Source organism: Carassius carassius, chromosome 25, assembly GCF_963082965.1.
Source record: "Carassius carassius chromosome 25, fCarCar2.1, whole genome shotgun sequence".
Classification (NCBI taxonomy): Eukaryota; Metazoa; Chordata; class Actinopteri; order Cypriniformes; family Cyprinidae; genus Carassius; species Carassius carassius.
In genome coordinates this window covers 10217803-10238803 of record NC_081779.1, presented here as the reverse complement: position 1 = coordinate 10238803, position 21001 = coordinate 10217803, and the positions used below count along the sequence as shown (strand labels likewise).

At 37.0% G+C, this 21001-nt stretch overlaps 1 protein-coding gene and 1 long non-coding RNA gene across 2 annotated transcripts in view; one reads left to right on the top strand and one right to left on the bottom strand.

Moving 5' to 3' along the window:
- The first annotated feature begins 3909 nt into the window (after positions 1–3909).
- Positions 3910–21001, top strand: part of LOC132104869 (gasdermin-E-like) — a 36082-nt gene continuing 18990 nt past the window's right edge. The window contains exon 1 of the mRNA XM_059510393.1: positions 3910–4035. The gene's annotated coding sequence lies outside the window, so the exon portion shown is untranslated. The remainder of the gene's footprint in view (positions 4036–21001) is intronic.
- LOC132104674 (uncharacterized) lies at positions 7194–11309 on the bottom strand. Its single transcript, XR_009423569.1, has 3 exons — positions 11259–11309; positions 11069–11133; positions 7194–7615 (listed from the first exon to the last, which is right to left on the bottom strand). It is a non-coding gene; the product is annotated as an uncharacterized LOC132104674 (long non-coding RNA).

Below are 21001 nucleotides of genomic sequence, written 5' to 3'. Positions count from 1 at the left end.
CTCAAATTCAATCAATTCACATAAATTACACAACATTAATAATGATTTAGAATCTTAAAAGGAAACTTTGTTTCTTTGGTGGAACACAAGATTTTTTAAGTCAAACCGGCGCAGATTGTCAGTCTTATAATGGATGTGAATGGGAATCACGGCTGAAACATACAAAAAAAAAACACTCAACACAACCAAATTAAACCCTGCGGCCTGTGATGATACATTGTGTATAGACAAAACGATTGGTCTGTGCAAGAATCTGAACAGTATTTAGGTGCATGAGGAGTCTTTTCTTCTTGCTTTCTTCACAGCAGATCGGAGACATATGTGCATTACCTCCACCTACCTCTCAAGTGGACAATTGACAGTCCTAATTGAGATTGTTTGAGAGATAGATTGCGGTAATGCACTTATAAGTCTGCGATCCGCCATAAAGCAAGAAGAAAAAGACGCCTCATGCACCTGCTGCTGAGAAAGGGCTCAGGAGGATGTGCTTGGAAGAATTTGAATAGTTTGCATGGTGCTGAATCAGAATGTAAAAACATTTAAATGCTATTCAGTTTCTTGAACAGACCACTCGTTTTGCGTCTTTACACATTTGTTTCGTCACGAGCCGCAGGGTTCAATTTGGTTTTGTTTGTGTATGTTTTTTGTTGTTGTTTTATTGTACGTATTAGATGTGAATCTCATTCACATCCATTATAAGACTGACAGACTGCAATGGTGTGTGTTAAAAATCTTTGTTTGCATTCTACTGAAGAAACAAAGTTACCTACATCTTGTATGCCTTTGGGGGTAAACGTACAAATTTTAATTTTTGGGTGAACTATACACTTAAAGGAATAGTTCGCACAAAAATTAAAATTAGTCCAATATGTACTCACCCTCAGGGCATCCCAGGCTTGTCTGACATTCCTCTTTCAGATAAACAGATTCAGAGTTATATAAGACATTGTCCTTGTAACATGTGACTGCAGTGAGAGGAATGTCAGACACGCCTAGGATGCCTTGAGGGTAAATCTTGGACCAATTTGCATTTTTGGGTAATCCCCTTTAAATTCACCCTAAAATAAAATAAATACAATTTTTAATTAATCCTATATTTTGGACCATTGGGTTTTTGTTAAAACATTTTTGGATTATGACATTTATTTTTATTGTCATTCTCATTACTGTAATCTGAAAAAGATTATGTATTTAAATTGTAATGGGTTTATCATGGAAGTATTTGTTAGACTACATTTTGTTTTCTATTCTTAAATCAGCACAGAATACTGTATAAAATATCAACCAGTAATGAGAATTTAGGGTACTTAATTGTACTGAAATTAATTTCGACTGACAAAAATAATAATAATCTTGGTCCTAAAAATAGGATTAATGTTTTTTTTATACTAAATATAATTTCTTATTTTTGTGGTATTAAATAATTGATTTTAAGTGACCTGGTCTGTGTTTTTGTAGAGCATTGGGAGCCATATTGTAAACCATAGACACCACTGGTGGCAGTAGATCTTATGTAACGGAGCCCTGGACTGACTGTTTTGAGATTCACATCAGGAGTTTCTACTAGCATTAGAAAGCCACAATTAGTGAATTGCTGACTCTACTTACACTCCACTTTATAATCAGGGAGTATATATATATATATATATATATATATATATATATATATAAAACACTTATGCACATTTAAATGGATTTATCGTATGTTAAATAGCTGATTACATAAAACTAATAACAATAAGATGTCAGAAATTGTCTAATGATTGTATAATGGATGGTAATTTTGTGTTGTGTAAATGCTGGTCCTTTTTGGTGTATTTATGCATAAGTATACAATTACCCTGCCTCACTGTTTAAAGGTACAATTTGTAAGATATTTGCAGTAAAATATTCAAAAACCACTAGGCTAGTGTTATATATTTTGTCCAGCTGATTACTAACAATATCTCTGAAGTGTTGAACTACTTGTAAATCATGAGACACGAGGCAGTGCAGTCGCCGGTCAATGATATTAGTTACCCTTTGTGACCTCCTTTACTGACGTAGAAACCACATGACAACAGTGTCCTTGACAAATGCATAAGTAGCTTCACGACAAACTGCAACTAGAAAGAGATGCCGATCTCACTTGTGTTTAACTCGACAGGGGAGTGGTTTTGATTTGTATCTTTACAGAAAACCTATGCTATTATAACGATCAACAAGATTAGTATTATGGGGCATACACACCAAACACGGGGCATTGCGTCTCTAGACCCATGAGAGGACGCGTCTGATCCATAGTCTGAACACGTCTTTGCATTGACTTTGTATGTAATTTACTCATGCAAATCGTTGAACTCACGTTAAATCCATGATTTATCTTTCCGTCTGATTGATGGCCGTCAGCGGTTGGGTAGAAGACAAATCCCATCATTCCACGCTCCTTCTTAGCGTCATCAAACCACGCGATTGTTATTGTTTTGATAGTGCGCCCTCTCGTGGCAGGTCCTACAAGCTGTACCTTTAATGTATTTAGTTGATATATGTCTAGGGGTACATTTTGTTTATTTCCGGAAAAAAGGCTTCATAGGCAAATAGAACTGCTGCATGTTGTAGAGGAAATTAAGCAATGGTCCTGTTGTTAAAGTATGCCTTTACTTTTTATTTATACCTTTGTATTGCAATAAAGTTCAGTTGTTACTGGAGTTGTTTTAAAGGAAGTGGTTTATCACGAAAATAAAATTTGTTTAATTGAGAAAGTGGTTTACGTAAAACTGCACTTGATTTAAGATTTTTTTATAACATGTATGCACAGAGACCACACATGTATCAGCAAGCTTTGAAGAAAAAAAAAAGTGGCAATTACCTGTAATGCATTGCCACAGCAGTTTTACTAGAGAGTGACCCAGATGCAGAATGTTCAAGGGAGTGAGGTTTATGGAGAAGACCAGGATTAGCAGGGCTGGTCCTTGGTCAGACCTGGACAAAGTTTGCTGTTTTGCTGGAGGACAGATGAAATAGAGCAGCACCAGTCAATGAGAACACTGGAGATCAGGCAGCAGCTTGAGAAACCAGGGCTTGATACTTTGAGCTGTAGTGATACAAGTCCAATCAGATGGCCACGTCTTGAGAACGGCATGCAGGAGGGATCCACACACACACAACACAAAACCACAAAAGAGAACAAGCAGCAGCAAAATAAGACACTGACTACACACTATGACTAGAAAAAACAAGGATAAACAATTACAAACTGCAGAGAGCAAATAAAACAAAAATAATGAACCAAAAGCAGATTCTAGGAATCAATAACCAGAAAAAACTGGCCAAAGACTAAATCAAAAGAAACCAAACTAGAGGCTTGAGAAAACGAGCAAAAATACAGACAGGAACTAGACTAGATAAAAACAACAAAAATCAAAGAAAACCTTATAAACTTTAAGAGAACTAAATGAAAAGCTAGACTGAAACAGAGAGTATGATTATAACACTACAAATGCCACTAGTTGACTGACAAGGGATTCTCTTACACAAGGAACTAACGCAACGAACCAGCAGAGACATGAGGGAAAGGGGCACAATATAAAGGAGCAAAGCACATGAGGAACAGGTGGACACAATCAAGTAAACAAGGACTAGACTAGGACTAAACCAGGGGTGCAGGGCAAGAGGAGCACATGGCCAAAAAAAACAAAGACAGAGTCATGTGCTCAAACAAGACAAAGAAAGACAGGACAGACATGACTGTCAGGGCAGGATCCTGACAACCTCAGCTGGTGTTTTTCAGACAAGCGTAGAAGGTGCAAAAAGGTGCAAGGCCTTTTATAAAAAACTTCTTAGGGGATTTCCAATATGATGTCACAAGACATTGGGATCCACCTGCTGTGTATAAAAGACTGTGAAGTGCCATGATGAAATCAGATGCTGCTTCGAGATCACCTGAAGAGCTCTCCGGCACCTGAGCCATAGCTAATATTGTCTTGAGAACTTTATATTTGTACTGCTTGCTTACTATTTGAATAAACCACGGAGAAGTCTTCTGTGACCTGTTTTGTAAGTATGATCTCAGATGCTTATGAGATAGGACAGATTTGACTTCCTTTACCTAACCTGAGAATAAATATAATAAGGTAGAAGGTGTAGGAAATTCAGCGCCATGAAACAGTATATGACGGTGGATGTTTTTTCTTTATTTATTTTACTACAAGCTTTAATTATAGGAAAAGTAATTGGAACTAGATATCATGATGAACTTTGAAGGCATTGTTAGCAGGGTTTACTGATAGGAACTTTGCTTTATAACTGAATGGCTGGTGGGATTGTGTAACACTTGAAAGATCCCGTTTCTGGACGTGATGTTTTTTATTTTATTTTATGGATGTCATTTCATAAATACATATGCACACAATGAATGTCACAGGAGCTTTCCTGACTAGGAGCCATTGCTATATATTTTGTGTTTGACTGTGCTATCCAAAATGTTGAAGTAATGTCATAAACCAGCTTAGCAAAAACTGCCAAATCTCAACCTGAATTTAAGTTGCTATTTGAAGCATTCACACGTGTAACTGTACATTTTTATCTGTACAGAAGTGAAGAGTATGTGTGTTCAGATGACAGCTACTCTAAAAAAAGTTGTTTTTTTAAATCTTCTTTACATGTAGAAACGATCTATTTAGAGCCATAACATTCTGAATAATTTATTTTTAATACTGAAATCGTTCCTTGTGTCAGAGTTTAGGGTTCCTTTTTCTTTTTTGTTTTTCCAAATCTGTCAAAGCACTACATTACTGAGTTTCTGGAGTTCAGTGATCCAACTACAGACTGTCAACACATTCTCAACAGGTAAATTATTTAATTCTTAAATTTAAGTACAAATGTAACTTTAAAATTGTATCTGGTTTTCAAACAAACACATTCCTTTCTCTTTTTTGATCGCATGTAAGAGTGAGCAGCTCTGGCTGAGGATATTCCTCACTAAGTAAAAGAGTAAGTAACAGAGATATTGAATTTATAATCCATATTGTTAGATTTATTTTTTTATACTGTATATATAATTATTTATTACTTCCAGAGGCTACACTCTAAAAATATGTCTCATTAGGCCAACTTTATTTCTGGAGTTCTGCTATCCAACAACACAGACTGTCAACACACTCTCAACAGGTAAATTATTTCTTTCTTAAAATTTTTAACTTTCGAATTGTAACTGGTTTCTTACAAATCATGTATTTTTTTCTTTTCAGTTTCGGGAACATGTAAGTTGACCAGCCCTGTCCAGTTAAGCATACTTCTCTCCACTTCACCACTAAGTAAATAACAAAAATATAAAAGTTTTGGTCCTTTTTTTTTTTTTTTTTTTTTTTTACAGAAAAACAAATGGAACTCAATTGTGTATTTCAGATGATGTCACATGCTACAACCTCGTCATCTGCAGAGAGAAACAGCCACTCAATCACATCAAAATACACAATGATGGACATCATAGAGGATTATGAAAATACAGAATTTCTCTGAAACTGGTCTTCATTTCACTATTTTCAGTTTCTATTTGGTTTTATTTTAAGTATTTGTCTATGTTCAGTGTCAACTGTCATTTATGAATGCATTCTGCTAATAACGGTTGTTAGAACACTGTCATTTTTGCAAAAACATTCATGTCAATAAAAAACAAAAGTACCGTTGTTGTTCTTTTTATGTAAAACCCTAAAAACTGCAGGATATTGTAATACCAGGCAGATAGAAAAAAAAAACTATTGATAAATTATACAAATAATATTAATAATGACAAAACTTTGTTAATATACTAATAATAATGAAAATAAGTTATCATTAAATAGGTTGTTTATTACACCATTAAGGTCATATACACTCTAAAAACTGCTGGGTTGAAAACAACCCAATTTGGGTTATTTTGGCAACCCAGCGCTGGGTCAAAAAGGGACGAACCAAACGCTGGGTTATTTTAACCAAACCTGCTGGGTTGATTTTTTTATGGTTTAAAATGACTACATTGCAGGGTTTCAAAAACCAGAGAGGGTGTTTTTTTTTATCACTGTATTTCAGAAGGAAAACTACTGTATTTAGAAAATGTTCGATTTCATTTCGCATGTGCTTGATAACATAGTAAAAGAAATGGACACAGTGACCCCATTGCAACTCAATTGAGACAAGTGAAGCCCATTTTTAGCGATTTCTAGCACTTCCGTTTCTGATGCGCAGACTCAAACTAAGACTTGATGACGTCAGCAACCTGTCTGACAGATGTAAATTTTCTAGTAGCTGTGCGTGCAAACTGCCATCGTTAATCTGGCAGAGACGGCGAGCTTGAGCGGGGAGTTCTTTGGCGTGAGTGAGCAGGAGTAAGTATTCTGATTAATTATTTTGTATAGTATTTTAAAATGTAACGCCAGTACGCCATATTAAGTTAATTGCCTGCGAGCTTCTCCTCCTGTCTGTACGGTAATGCGACAGAGAGTCGAGTGGTTATGACACAATCGTTAGCCTATTTTAACAAAAACTGTTTCTACGGGGCCATAATGTAACATAGAAGGTAATGGAGCCCTTTATACATTGTTGTGCATCTTTTTGAAATAAATAATGGACAAACGGAGTCTTTAAATGCCTCAGATGTAAAGTTATTCGCTGTCAAAGTGACGCCAAAATGAATGGGAGTCAATGGGAATGCTAACGCAAGTGAAGTTCTGCTACAAGATGGCGGCACGCGGCCGACTTCAACTTCCAGTCGACTTCCTTGCCGCCTGGTTGATAAGGCAGCGTTTGTGAGCTCAGTGCCGCTTTGCAGCCGTTACCGGAGAAACGTACCTCTCCCGCTCTTAGCGCCTCCTGCTGGCAGAAAATGAACTCGCGGAGTGCCGCCACCAATTGAGTGTAAGGATGTGGGAAACACTACTAGTCTAAAATGAACCCAAATTGAGCTAGGCATTAAACCTACAAATCTTGTTCATTTTAAATATCACTTTTACACACAAATAATTATCAAAAGGAAAATATTTATTAATATTAATATTATAATATTAAAACAAGAGAAAAGTCAAAAAGTAACACGTAAGAAGAAATGCAGAAAAGGATGGCATTAACAGCTACAGAGTTCATAAATAAAGCATTGAACATTTGTTGAATATAAACTGGACTTTGTTCAATTTTATATATTGTATAAAAATATACAAAATCACTATTATACTATAAATGTACAATTAGTTAGGTTTTTTACCAACTATTCTAGCATGACAGTACACAAATAAACCACAACATTAACATTGATATAACATTTAACAGACGTGTGTGTGAAAGAATGTGAGCATGTGTATGAATGACAGAGTGTAAACTCTTCTACTAAACACAGAACAAGCATTTAACATTGTTTTTACAAGTGATGCACTTACAGTTTGTTTCATAGTCCATGAATACAGATCATGCATCACTGTCAACTTTCATGATCTCTTTAGCATAATGGATGTAGTCATGAAGAAGCCCCATCAGCACATGTGACATCTTCTACATCCAGGGCAGCGTCCTCTTTTAAAACCACTGCTGCATCAGTTTAGGGGAAAGGACAATATCTTCTCTGACAAGCATTCATCCCAGTCACCGCCTACTCTTCATCAGTGGCCTAGAAAGAGAAACACATTTGAAAAAATAAAACATTTAATTAAACTATCCATTTTCAGGTAGAGGTGTATTCACATCCGTAAGGACGGGTAAATAATCTGTGCAAGGGCTGTAGCTATCAAATATTTTAGTAATCGAGTATTCTACCAAAAATTCCATTGATTAATCGAGTAATCGGATACAATGTGTTTTTGCTTAATTAAAGTGCAATATTAATTATGCAAGAGAAAATAAGACTCCTGGGTCTCTTAAAATGAACAACTAAGTTTCCTTTTTTTTTAGAAAAAAATATATTTTTTAAATGCATAGAATGCAATGCATACATAAAAAAATAAACATTTAATTATTACCCATTGTTTCTCTGTCTGTACTTGTACTGTGAACAATGACAATAAAGTTGAAAGATGAGTTAAGTGCATTTAAGTGCCATTCAGTTGGGGTTTTAAATAAAGCATTTTCTGAGATGCACATTAAACATTAAACACATAAAAAATTAATTTAATTATCTTTTAATTATTGAAAATTAAGCAAACTTAACTTTTTCGTAAACAAAGGGGATTTACAATTAAAAATAAAACATGGAAGAAATTTTGTGTGATTAAACCTTAAAAAAAAAAAAAAAATTTGAAACAGGACTTGTTGACGCTGAAATCACCGCAAGCGTCACGCTCGCTTCAGTGTTTGTGATAAAAGGAAGACGCGCTTCTGCTCCATTCATTAACAGAGACACGCAGAACATGCAGGATTCATATTTAAAAATACTGTTCCAGCTTAATATTTACAGATATTAGTCCATATCGTGATTTGATGTACAACCCGAATTCCGGAAAAAAGTTGGGACGTTTTTTAAATTTTAATAAAATGAAAACTAAAGGAATTTCAAAATCACATGAGCCAATATTTTATTCACAATAGAACATAGATAACGTAGCAAATGTTTAAACTGAGAAATTTTACACTTTTATCCACTTAATTAGCTCATTTAAAATTTAATGCCTGCTACAGGTCTCAAAAAAGTTGGCACGGGGGCAACAAATGGCTAAAAAAGCAAGCAGTTTTGAAAAGATTCAGCTGGGAGAACATCTAGTGATTAATTAAGTTAATTGATATCAGGTCTGTAACATGATTAGCTATAAAAGCTTTGTCTTAGAGAAGCAGAGTCTCTCAGAAGTAAAGATGGGCAGAGGCTCTCCAATCTGTGAAAGACTGCGTAAAGAAATTGTGGAAAACTTTAAAAACAATGTTCCTCAACGTCAAATTGCAAAGGCTTTGCAAATCTCATCATCTACAGTGCATAACATCATCAAAAGATTCAGAGAAACTGAAGAAATCTCTGTGCGTAAGGGACAAGCCCGGAGACCTTTATTGGATGCCCGTGGTCTTCGGGCTCTCAGACGACACTGCATCACTCATCGGCATGATTTTGTCAATGACATTACTAAATGGGCCCAGGAATACTTTCAGAAACCACTGTCGGTAAACACAATCCGCCGTGCCATCAGCAGATGCCAACTAAAGCTCTATCATGCAAAAAGGAAGCCATATGTGAACATGGTCCAGAAGCGCCGTCGTGTCCTGTGGGCCAAGGCTCATTTAAAATGGACTATTTCAAAGTGGAATAGTGTTTTATGGTCAGATGAGTCCAAATTTGACATTCTTGTTGGAAATCACGGACGCCGTGTCCTCCGGGCTAAAGAGGAGGGAGACCTTCCAGCATGTTATCAGCGTTCAGTTCAAAAGCCAGCATCTCTGATGGTATGGGGGTGCATAAGTGCATACGGTATGGGCAGCTTGCATGTTTTGGAAGGCTCTATGAATGCTGAAAGGTATATAAAGGTTTTAGAGCAACATATGCTTCCCCCCAAACAACGTCTATTTCAGGGAAGGCCTTGTTTATTTCAGCAGGACAATGCAAAACCACATACTGCAGCTATAACAACAGCATGGCTTCGTCGTAGAAGAGTCCGGGTGCTAACCTGGCCTGCCTGCAGTCCAGATCTTTCACCTATAGAGAACATTTGGCGCATCATTAAACGAAAAATACGTCAAAGACGACCACGAACTCTTCAGCAGCTGGAAATCTATATAAGGCAAGAATGGGACCAAATTCCAACAGCAAAACTCCAGCAACTCATAGCCTCAATGCCCAGACGTCTTCAAACTGTTTTGAAAAGAAAAGGAGATGCTACACCATGGTAAACATGCCCCGTCCCAACTATTTTGAGACCTGTAGCAGAAATCAAAATTGAAATGAGCTCATTTTGTGCATAAAATTGTAAACTTTCTCAGTTTAAACATTTGCTATGTTATCTATGTTCTATTGTGAATAAAATATTGGCTCATGTGATTTGAAAGTCTTTTAGTTTTCATTTCATTAAAATTTAAAAAACGTCCCAACTTTTCCGGAATTCGGGTTGTAAGTGCAATGACCTATTTTTTATTAGTTCATTCAAAATTTGGTAAATTCCGTGCCATTCTGCGTTAAACTGTAAATTCCATTTTTATGACTGGATTCCGCGATTCCCTCCGCGTTTTCTGCATCGCGGAAATCATAGGGCCCTAGTTGTGGTATGTCAGCTCTATCTTGCAATGGACACACGCCACGACGTTTTCTTTACGTTTGCCCACGCCCTCAAATCAAAACACTGCTGACTCCTTGCAGTATGTGACTTCGGACTCAGCGCTTGTGTCTCCTTCCGCTTTCTGGGTGACGTAAACGCGTTGTCACATTAAAAAAATCATTGCGAAAGAACCTGATGTGAGATTTTAAATAAATTAAAAGAGGCTTTACATTTTTTGTAATCGAGTTACTCAAGGAATCGTTTCAGCCCTAAATCTGTGTTAAAGTTTCAACACTTTGTGTGGTTGTTTAATGTCTCTGTCCACCACAGCGCTCCAGAAGGCTATAATGGCAGCACTAGTGTGAGGGCATGTTATATTGTTTGAATAAATATATTGCTTTCAGAAAGCTTCTTTACTGAAACATTAAAACAGACATGACATTCACATACCTCACAAATGTTCATGTACGTGGAGGGCTGCTCTTCTAAGGGTTAATTCACCAAATAATGAAAATGGTCATAATTTACTCTCCACATGTTGTTCCAGACTCACACAAACTCTGCTCATTTTTGGAAAACAAATAAATATATTTAATATTCTCTTAATTTGTGTCCTCCATTGCTATTCTGGGAGACCATTATTTTATTTTGAACATACATGTTTGCTATCATATAATTTAAGATTTATTCATATATAAATATCGGAATGAATTACTTTTACAATAACTCTGTATTTATGAGGCTTGAAAATACTGATTATCTAGACTATAAATGGATTAACAAAATCATGGGAAAATTCAAAATATATTCATTTGTTTTGTAAAGACAGACAAAAGTCTAATAGGTTTGAAATGACATGAGGGCAATTAAATGATTTTTTGTGTGAACTTTACCTTTAAGAGGGAAGACCAAGAATGATGACTCTCCAAATCAGACATCTCCAAAGTTGGTTTGAGTTCTGCAATCAACACAGACATCAATGGTTTTAATGAAATGAGCACATAATCAAACTGTTGTAGCATCACAATGTGAAGTAAACCGGCAGGAGACAACATAAACATTTATTTTCTTAAAATAACTTACATAAAATCTCAAAAGAATGATGATCTCCCATGTCTCTGGCTTTTAACATCTACAAAACAAAGAAACAAACATTATTTTACTCTTAGTAAAAAAAACAACAAAAAAACAACTACATCTGATAACTGATAACATGGAATTATGAAGTTTACTTGCCTTAAACGATCTTTCCCTCTCTTCCAAAGAAGCTGAGAAAACCTCACACAAGCAGACTTCTGTCCCGTTAACTCCAGTTAGTTTGAGTTCTGCAAAGAGGTACATCAATGGTTTCTATAAAATATGAACAATCACACTGTTGTTGCATCAAAATGTGAATTAAACAGGCAGGACACAACAGAAACATTAATTTTCTAAAAATAACTCACATCAGTCTCATAAGAATGAAGTTATCTACAAAAACAAACATTAATTAAGTCTTGAAGACATTCACGGACGTTATATTAAAAGTACCTCTTCCGTTCAGTAACGTTAAATGAGGCCGTTAACGTGTCTGAGGCGAAAACCACGTCCGTTTTTTTTTTTTAATATAACGTTAAGCTCCTTTTTTCCCGCCTTTCATACAACCGGGTAAACAATAAACGATAACTTTACGTTTCGAATCTTTAACTTACTTACCATAATGTCTTTCACTAGCTTCTCGCTTCTTTCACGCTGAAAGCGGCTGCTCGCACTGGAGACGTACGATCTTAACGTGACGTGCGTGCTCTCCTTCACGTCCGCGTTCTCAACCCAACCAGGCTGGGTTAAAATCAGGCGGGAAGGAAGTCGACCAGAAGTTGAAGTCGGCCGCATGCCGCCATCTTGTAGCAGAACTTCAATTGCGTTAGCATCCCATTGACTCCCATTCATTTTGGCGTCACTTTGACAGCGAATAACTTTACATCTGAGGCGTTTAAAGACTCCATTTGTCCATTATTTATTTCTAAAGATACACGACAATGTATAAAGGGCTCCATTACCTTCTATGTTACATTATGGCCCTGTAGAAACAGTTTTTGTAAAAATAGGCTAACGATTGCGTCATAACCACTCGACTCTCTGTCGCACAGTAGAGAAATTACCGTACAGACAGGAGGAGAAGCTCACAGGCAATCGGGGAGACGTCAAGAGAGAAGCCCATAGATACAAGCCCTGGCATTACATTTTAAAATACTATACAAAATAATTAATCAGAATACTTACTCCTGCTCACTCACGCCAAAGAACTCCCCGCTCAAGCTCGCCGTCTCTGCAAGATTAACGATGGCAGTTTTCACGCACAGCTACTAGAAGATTTACATCTGTCAGACAGGTTGCTGACGTCATCAAGCTTAGTTCGAGTCTGCGCATCAGAAACGGAAGTGCTAAAAAACACTAAAAATGGGCTTCACTTGTCTCAATTGAGTTCCAATGGGGCCGTCTATGGTTAAAATCTAGACCAATTTTCAACCCAAACTTGGGTTAAACCAACCCAAAGTCCTTCGCAGAGGCTCAACCCACGTTTTTTAGAGTGTACAGCATTTTCAAAGCATGGTTATTTATGGAACCCTATAAAAATGGTTCTATTTAGCCCTAAAAAGGGTTCTGTTATTTTTACAAGCCGAAGAATCCTTTCCTGGTACTGTTTAGAACCATTTTTCTTAAAAGTGTATAGTCTCTTGAGACCTAGAAATAGACTTTTGTGCTCTGTTTGGGACATTATATTTTAGTGAATTTCATTGAAAACTTGCATGTCCTCTGCAAGTTTTAAGTCTGGATGTCCTGTACAGAGCACATTCAGGGCTTTCTTCCAGTGATACCAAATGTTTGTAAGTTTCACCATGAACACTCCTTTTTCTTGGTTCTTTAAAAAATTTGTAATCTGACTAATTTTTTAACTATTTGTCATAAACATCTCAGGAAAATGTTATGGGGTTTTTAAATCAAAATATGACTTTCTGAAACAGTACATCGATTTCATACATGTCCACTGTAGAGGTCAGCAGGACTAAAAGCATGTTTATTGCACATTTTGGGAGACACAAAGATATAGGGAAATAAATTATAAAACAAGAGTGAAAGTGACGTGATGAGTGACCGAGTATGGTAACCCATATTCAGAATTTGTGTTCTGCATTAAGTACACACACACACACACACACACCGTAAACTAACAACAGGAGTAGGTCAACAACAGGAGTAGTGGTCAGCCATCTTACCATTAGGCCATGCCTCCCCCAATATTTCAATATTCCTATGAAATATTAGATATTATGAAAATCTTGCCAATTATTACTCCCATTATTACACTTCTTTTTTCACAACATGTTGACCAAAGAACACATTAATATGCAAATTAGATACAATGTATAGATACATTGTATTTAATGGGAATACCCATTTATAAATGCTGGTATATCAAAGCATTCTGTCATAACTTTCATAACACTTGAGAATCATCTTTATAGAAAGTTTGGTATAAAAAAAGAATGAAAAATTTTTAAAAATGGATTAATTTCGTTTACAGTAAACAATGCAATGGCAAAAAATTACTACATTCACAAAACCTTTTTCTTTCTGGGTTTTAGGATAGGGTTTGCATAGTTAATTTATGTAGCCTGAACACAGCTTCCCTTTCTCTAAGAATGTGTCAATTCCAACTAAAGCTAAATTTCTCTCTAAAGTTTTAACCCTGTGAACCTCTTTGTACAAACAGTCAGGTGTTTTCGTTGGAACTTGATTAACATGCACTAACTTGTGTAGTTCACGCAGTTTGAGTGCTGCTGTTATCAAAACAAAAATAGAATATAATGAATTACTTAGAAATATATTGAATGACTTAAAATGTATTGAATAACAAAAAGTAACATTTAGTGTGGGCTAACCTTTGTGCATGTAGGCCATTCGTTGTCACTTTGGCAAAAAAAAAAAAAAAAAAGTCTTTTTTGAAAACTGTTGCACGGTAGTTACAGTAAGCACGGCATAAGCAGATTTTTCACCAGCCATGTTAACAGGTTTGGGAGCTGGTTCCTTTTTTTTGACTTCATGGAGGGCCCCTTTTGTCTACAACAATATTTGAAAGGCCCCAAGTCCTGGTTTTGTTACTCCTAGATTATTTAACTAAAAGTTATCTGTACCTGACATTTATAAAGTTTATTTATTTAAAGTTCATGTAAACAAAAGCACGTAAAAGGCTGACTGTGATCTGAGAACAACTACACACTGTAGTGATCTGGAGCGGTATTTGAGATTTAGTGTGCGTAAAAATGATAGAATTTTGTGTTTATCTGCTTACCCCCGGGGCATCCATTTTTCTTTCTTCTGAAAAAAGAAAGTCATACACACCTAGGATGCCTTGATGGTCAGTAATTTAAGGGCTAATTTTCATTTCTGGGTGACCTTACCCTTAAAAAAGCCAAAGTTGCAGTGCCCTTTGTAAGGGAAACAGGTCAATTTAGCTCAAAGGGAATCATTTAAAATTTTAAAGGGAATTTGAACAGAATCACTGTTTCACAGCTGATCACTGAGACGCCCTGCGATTCACTGAACGAGCTGTTTAACATCAAATCTGCACTGGATATTAATATCCAAAGTATAGTGAAAACACTTTCAATTAGCACAGTAACAAGATCGGCAGTTTAAGACATTAACTTGTAAGTACAAAACACAAGATACTTCTCTTTTCAATATGAATAAGGCTTTATTAGATAAATCTAAGACATATAAACTAATCTAGCACATAAATGCACGCACTCACACATTCACACAAGTTGCAGGAAGATCGAAAGTTAGGGAAAGATGAGTTTAAGAGAATGGAAATGTGGAATCCCAAGTTTACAGCAATACGTGAAATTGCATAAACATGAACAACCATCAATCACTTAATTAACCCTTGCATTGAGTTCCTCAATGATGTTAAAATTATATTACATACACCAGTACAAATGTCTGAAGGTACATTGCCTGTGTTCCCTTTGTTGTCATCGAAAGGGGGTTTCCGATGTCGCTGATTGGCTGGAAGTTCAGTAGTCGCTGAAGTGACGTCTTGGGAAGCCCGTGGTTGGGCGTTGGCTGAAGATGCAGAGTTGTGTGGGCTGGTTGAAGTTGAACGGGCAGTCGAGGTCCGACACGGCGTTACAAAACTTAACTCAGAACACGAAACTCTCAAACGGAAAAGAAAAGTAAAGTTTGCAGAGACTAGGTGGTGTTTCTTCTCATTGTGGCTAAGTAGCAGCAGACGTGCAGGCCAAAGCACGCTGGAACCGCGCTCAAAGAACGCTTAAAGCATGGCTAAAAGCTAAAGCTAGGAAGCAAAGCTACAAGCTAAAAGCTAAAAGCAGGCATGACTAATAGCAGAAGCTTAACAAAAGCTAAAACTAAATAACATGCTATAACAAGCTATAACAAGAATATGATACATTTGACAAATAACTGATGGTCATAACTGTTTCAAGCTAACAGATTCGAAAATGTACACACTAAACACGAATATGTATCTTTAAGCTATCCAATAGTTATTAAAAGACATACACAATAAGTGATTATAACATGATAGTCAAATGTGTGGGTTACACAAATGAATATGGAGTGAAGCGATGGACTGATATTCATTTAGAAGTCCTTTTGGTCCATATATATGTAGAAAAGACAGTTTCTGTGTCATTATCTGACAAAGATTTCTGTGGAGACTAGAGGTTCAAAGGCCCCCCCCCCCTTAGGAATTTCAGTCTGGTTCTGCTGGGTGGGGAAAGTGTTTAAGCATATGGTGTATAACTCTCATGGGTTTACATGTGATGTCCGGCGTTGCATTTCAATTACGAACAACAAATTTGACAATCTCTTCTCCGAATTGAAATTGTCAACAATTGTTCTAGTGGTGTTAATGTTGAAAGCTGTTCTGTGAAAAAGTTGGTTGGTTGGTTGGTTGGTTGGTTGGTTATCTTGCTTGGGACTTGTGGCACAGAATGTTTTATGACTTCCTGTTGCCTTCCTGAGGAATTTGGCTCATGTTTCAACCACAGCCCTGATCGACTCTTTAATTTGTCTGGTTCAAGTCAGATCGGCTACACCTTAAAGGTATAGTGTTAATATATTAGCTCTTTATATTTCGATGTCTTTCAACTATTCTCAGTCCTTGCATGGGCACTGTCTGTTCACAAACTTCTACAAAGTTTATTACATTATTTATTTATTATTGTAGTGTTTTATCCAATAAGAACTGTACACTTCATCTTATTGGAATATCTAGCAAACAAAGGGTTTTCCTTCCTGCTACCTCTAGAGCCCATGGGATGTGGATTACATCCGTGTGTTATTGAAATGGGAATATGGGCAGGAGGTTCTGGCCATATTAGGAGCACATCAGGCAAAGGATAACTCAACTCTAGACAAAAGGACAGATCGAACTCAATAAACTGGGTCGGACAAGCCCCTGCTATATTTTACTATTTGAAACTTAAGTAATATACCTATGTGTGCAAGCATGTAGCTTTGAGATAGAGAGAGGTAAGAATGCAGAGAGTAGAGAGAGAGAGAACACAGAAGGAAGGAGGGAAAAGCATAATGGGGAGAGAAAGGGAGGGTAAGAGAGAGAGAGCACAGAGAACTCACAAAAATATTCTGGCAGAGAGTGTCATATAAAAACATACACAAACCCTGCGGCTCTTGACGATACATTGATGTGTAAAGACACGAAACGATCGGTCTGTGCAAGAAACTGAACAGTATTTATTCTCTTTACATGTCACTGTACCATGACAAGCCTCAGGGTTTCATTTGTTTTTGTGTATGTTTTTTGTCTCTTAAAGCAGTGATGCTCATTCGCTTCAATTATATGACTGACAGACTGCAACGGTTTGAATTAAAAATCTTTGTTTGTGTTCTACTGAAGAAACAAAGTCACCTACATCTTGAATGCAGGAGTGTGTCTAGAGCATTTATAATGGGGCGGGGGGGGGGGGGGCAGTCTGGGGCACTGGCTCAAAAGATGGTTTGGCTGGGGGGGTTTTATAATACATTATACATTCACTAAACAAAGAGTGAAAGCTTTTTAGTGCTTTGAAATTAGCAGTGATTGACAAAGTGATATTCATAGCAACAGATGGGACAAATATGTGAAAATGTGCATTAAGACTATACCACCCTCGCTAATTTCTGAAGTACCGTCAGTGATTATTTCTGGAACCTGGATGATACGCTTTCATTGCAAAAATATATACAAAAACAACAAAATACAAATTGACTAAATAATTGAATAAATGACTATTTATAATTTAAGCACTTAACTAAAGTAAGTAGGCTTTTAATAAATTAAATAACTAGAGAAGGCTTACTATAATCAGCTTGCTTCCATTTAGTGAGATAAGCCTACTCCTCACCTAAATTAGAAGAAAAGCTCTTCTGGTCTTCAGTGATCTTTGAAGAGGAGAAGAAAGCGGCCCTAGTCAGCTACACATGTCAGGGCCTGCCACTGCCAGTTTCTTGAGTCAATTCTGTTCAAAGGCTTGATCAAACCAGTGGGCAAACCAGTGATTGGTTCGTGAATCAGTTTGAATGATTCGTTCAGGTCCCTGCCGCGTGCACTGATCTGTCTGAAGCAGTTCTTACTCAGAGTTGTAACAGAACGTTTAAGAACATCAAGAGCGGCGATTCGGCGATCTGCACTGAATTGAAAGCAGATCTGCAAAGGCTATTGTTTGCTAGCGAGGAAGATCTTTATTAGATGAACACTGTGTGTGCGGTCCACGGTTCGACAGGTAGGCCTGTAACTGGTAGGCCTATAACTTATGCTACATCCGATTATTGTACACGATGCCACTTTGACATTACCAAAGGGGAGCCAAGTTGAATGCAGCTTCCAGAAACTGTGCATTATAACCAATCACATACGATTTCCATTGAGCTTTTGAATGCAATTGCCAATCAAAGGTGTTTCCGATGAGTCATCACTAAAATGCCAGTGCTTCCTTCACTCGCTCGCTGACTGAATACCTCAAGTGCAGGTGTGTATGAATCTGTAATTAAGATATTTCACAGTGTTAACAGATTCTGTGATTTTAATGGAAGTTTTTGAGAGTGATTGAATTCTAGACTGTCAGTGGAAATGTTCTTTGATCATGTAAATGTTATTTGCTCTCTTTCTGAACAATGAAAGATTAGTAGCCGGTTTTATATCACATTAACTTTCACTGTTAAAATTCACATTTAATATAAAGTCAGTCATATTAAAAATATGTTATGGCATGACACCCATATCTGTTACTTAAGTAAACAGACAGGTTTTTATGCATATGTAGCAGGGTGGTTGAATCCACTGTAGGGAATGTCATCCACCTGTGCTTAGTTTAGTAACCCCTCCTCCTTATTTGGTTTGAGATATATAAAGGACATGTTATGGCCACTTGGCATGCGTCCTTGTATTTCCCTCGTGACGTCATCCGTGGTCGCCACAGGTATGTGAGTTGTTTGGGGTGAACTCGTGCGTCTCGTTCTGTGCAGGTGGTTGATGAGAATTCTTCTTGTTGTCAGGCTTGGATTGTAAGCTGCTCTTTTTTTTTTCCTTCCCGCTGCTTTGTGCTGGCTGCCCACTCTTCACCGGTATGTATAGTTTTGTTTATAACAAGTAATTGACTGCGACTCGGCTATTTATGATTGGTTTTGTCCTCAGTGGCATTGATAGCACGTCACTCATATGGTCTGACTGAGCCGCTATATTGAATATGGTGTGCAACTACGAAGCGGTTTGCGTGCAGGATCATCCCGTGGTATGTAGGATTATAGTTTGCGTATTTGTAATGTTTTCTTTTCCTGTTTTAATATAGTTTCCTTATGCTCTGCAGGGCTCTCCTGCATAACTGAGTCTTTTTGGGCTAATTAGTGGGAAGTGAGCATCAACACTGAACCGTGATCGCGACTGCGTCGCTGTTTTGCCTCGACCTTTATCACGATAGCAACCCAGCGGTTGATTCACGTTGCTATCGGGGTGTAGTGCATGGTTTCGAGGGCAGGCTGAACGTCTCCCCGGGCCGCCGCATATGGAATTCCCTTGGTCTAACTTGGAATCAGCATCTCGTGTCTACCGTGTGGTTGTTTGATTATTTGGTTTTCCTTGGTTTACGTTCAGTCCGTGCCTCACCTCTGAGCACTGTAAACCGGAGTGAACTTGGTTTATTTCAAACTGTTAACCTGTTTTTGTTACATTTGTGCTATTTTGTTTGTGCTAAGTGGTTTAATTTCTTGAATTATTTGATTTATTTTGTGACATTGTTTTTTTGTTTTACTTATTTGGGGGTATTGTACTTTTATAAACGTTTGTTATTTTTGTTTTATTTATTTCTTTGAGTTTCTGTCAGATTGTAGTTATCAGTTTGTGTTTTCTTCTTTTTTTTTCTGTTATAGGAGCTGGGTCTCTGGGGGGTGAAGGCGAGGCTGCCATTTGTGTGGTGTGTTCACGTTATAGTGCTGTGTGCCTGCTGCCATCTAACTTTCACGTGTGCATTTGGGTATTTGTAGTGGACTATTGTGGGGGGGGGTTCGTTCTACAATTTGGCAGCCGACCCGGACCCCCAGCTACCGCTCCTGTTGGCCATTTGGTTTTCTTTAATGGGAATTGATTTATTGTGTGTGTGTAGATGCAGATTGATGGTGTGCCTTCCTGTTTATTATATGGCCAATGTAGAGTTTTCACTTGGAAGTTTAGCTATTTATTGGTCAATATTGACAAACATAATAAACTTTTCTATATTCATGTCTCCTCACCCACTCATTCAAGACGAACCTGTGTGCCCTTAGGGCTGTTATTTCCCCAGTGGTCTGGGGTGGCGTAGTCGACCATACATTGTCATACATATGCATATTTTGTGTTAAGAGTGTGGGAAAACACCCTTACGACCTCCTTTGCTTTTGTACCGCCACGTTACACATAGTTAATAGATTACATTAGGCTACTTTGACCAGCGCATATTTTAACCCTGTGAACTTCTTTGTACAAACAGTCGTCAGTTCGTTGGAACTTGATTAACATGCACTAACTTGTTTGCAGTTGTTAGCAGTTTGAGTGCTGCTGTTATCAAAACAAAAATAGAATATAATGAATTACTTAGAAATGTATTGAATGACTTCAAATGTATTGAATAACAAAAAGTAACATTTAGTGTGGGCTTTGACCATCAGATATTATCTAACATAATCTATAAGGTGAGAATTGAGATATTTCATGATATAGTTCATACGTCTGGGAATGTTTCTAATAAAAATGAAAAGAAAGAAATAATGCTTAATAATAATTTGCCAATATGCTGTTGTGGCTGCTGTGTGTCACATGACAAACCCCTGCCCCACTCGTGCCACCTCAAAAATAATGAGTGCATGACTCCCTTGCATATACATTAAATAAAATATTATTTTTTACATTAAATAAGCTGTCATAGAGTATGAAATAAATACCCTCCAATCCCGCGTTAGCTTTGTTCCAGGAGGAATGTCTTTGCCTAGACAATTAATATTGATATTTCAAAATATTTACGCTTGCAGAAATATACATTTGCTTACATTTTGCAGAACAGACAGAAGATCGGTCAATGTGCATTTGGTTCATCATGTTCAGATGTTCGGTAACTTAGTGGTCATGTAAGGAATTTTCACTCTTCTCTGTGTAAGAGGTTATTTATACATATATAATACATAGCCTACTTTAAAATATAATTTATTTCAGTGAAGCAAATCAGAATTTTCATCAGCTGTTACTCCAGTTTTCAGAGTCATATGATCCTTCAAAAAATAATTCTAAT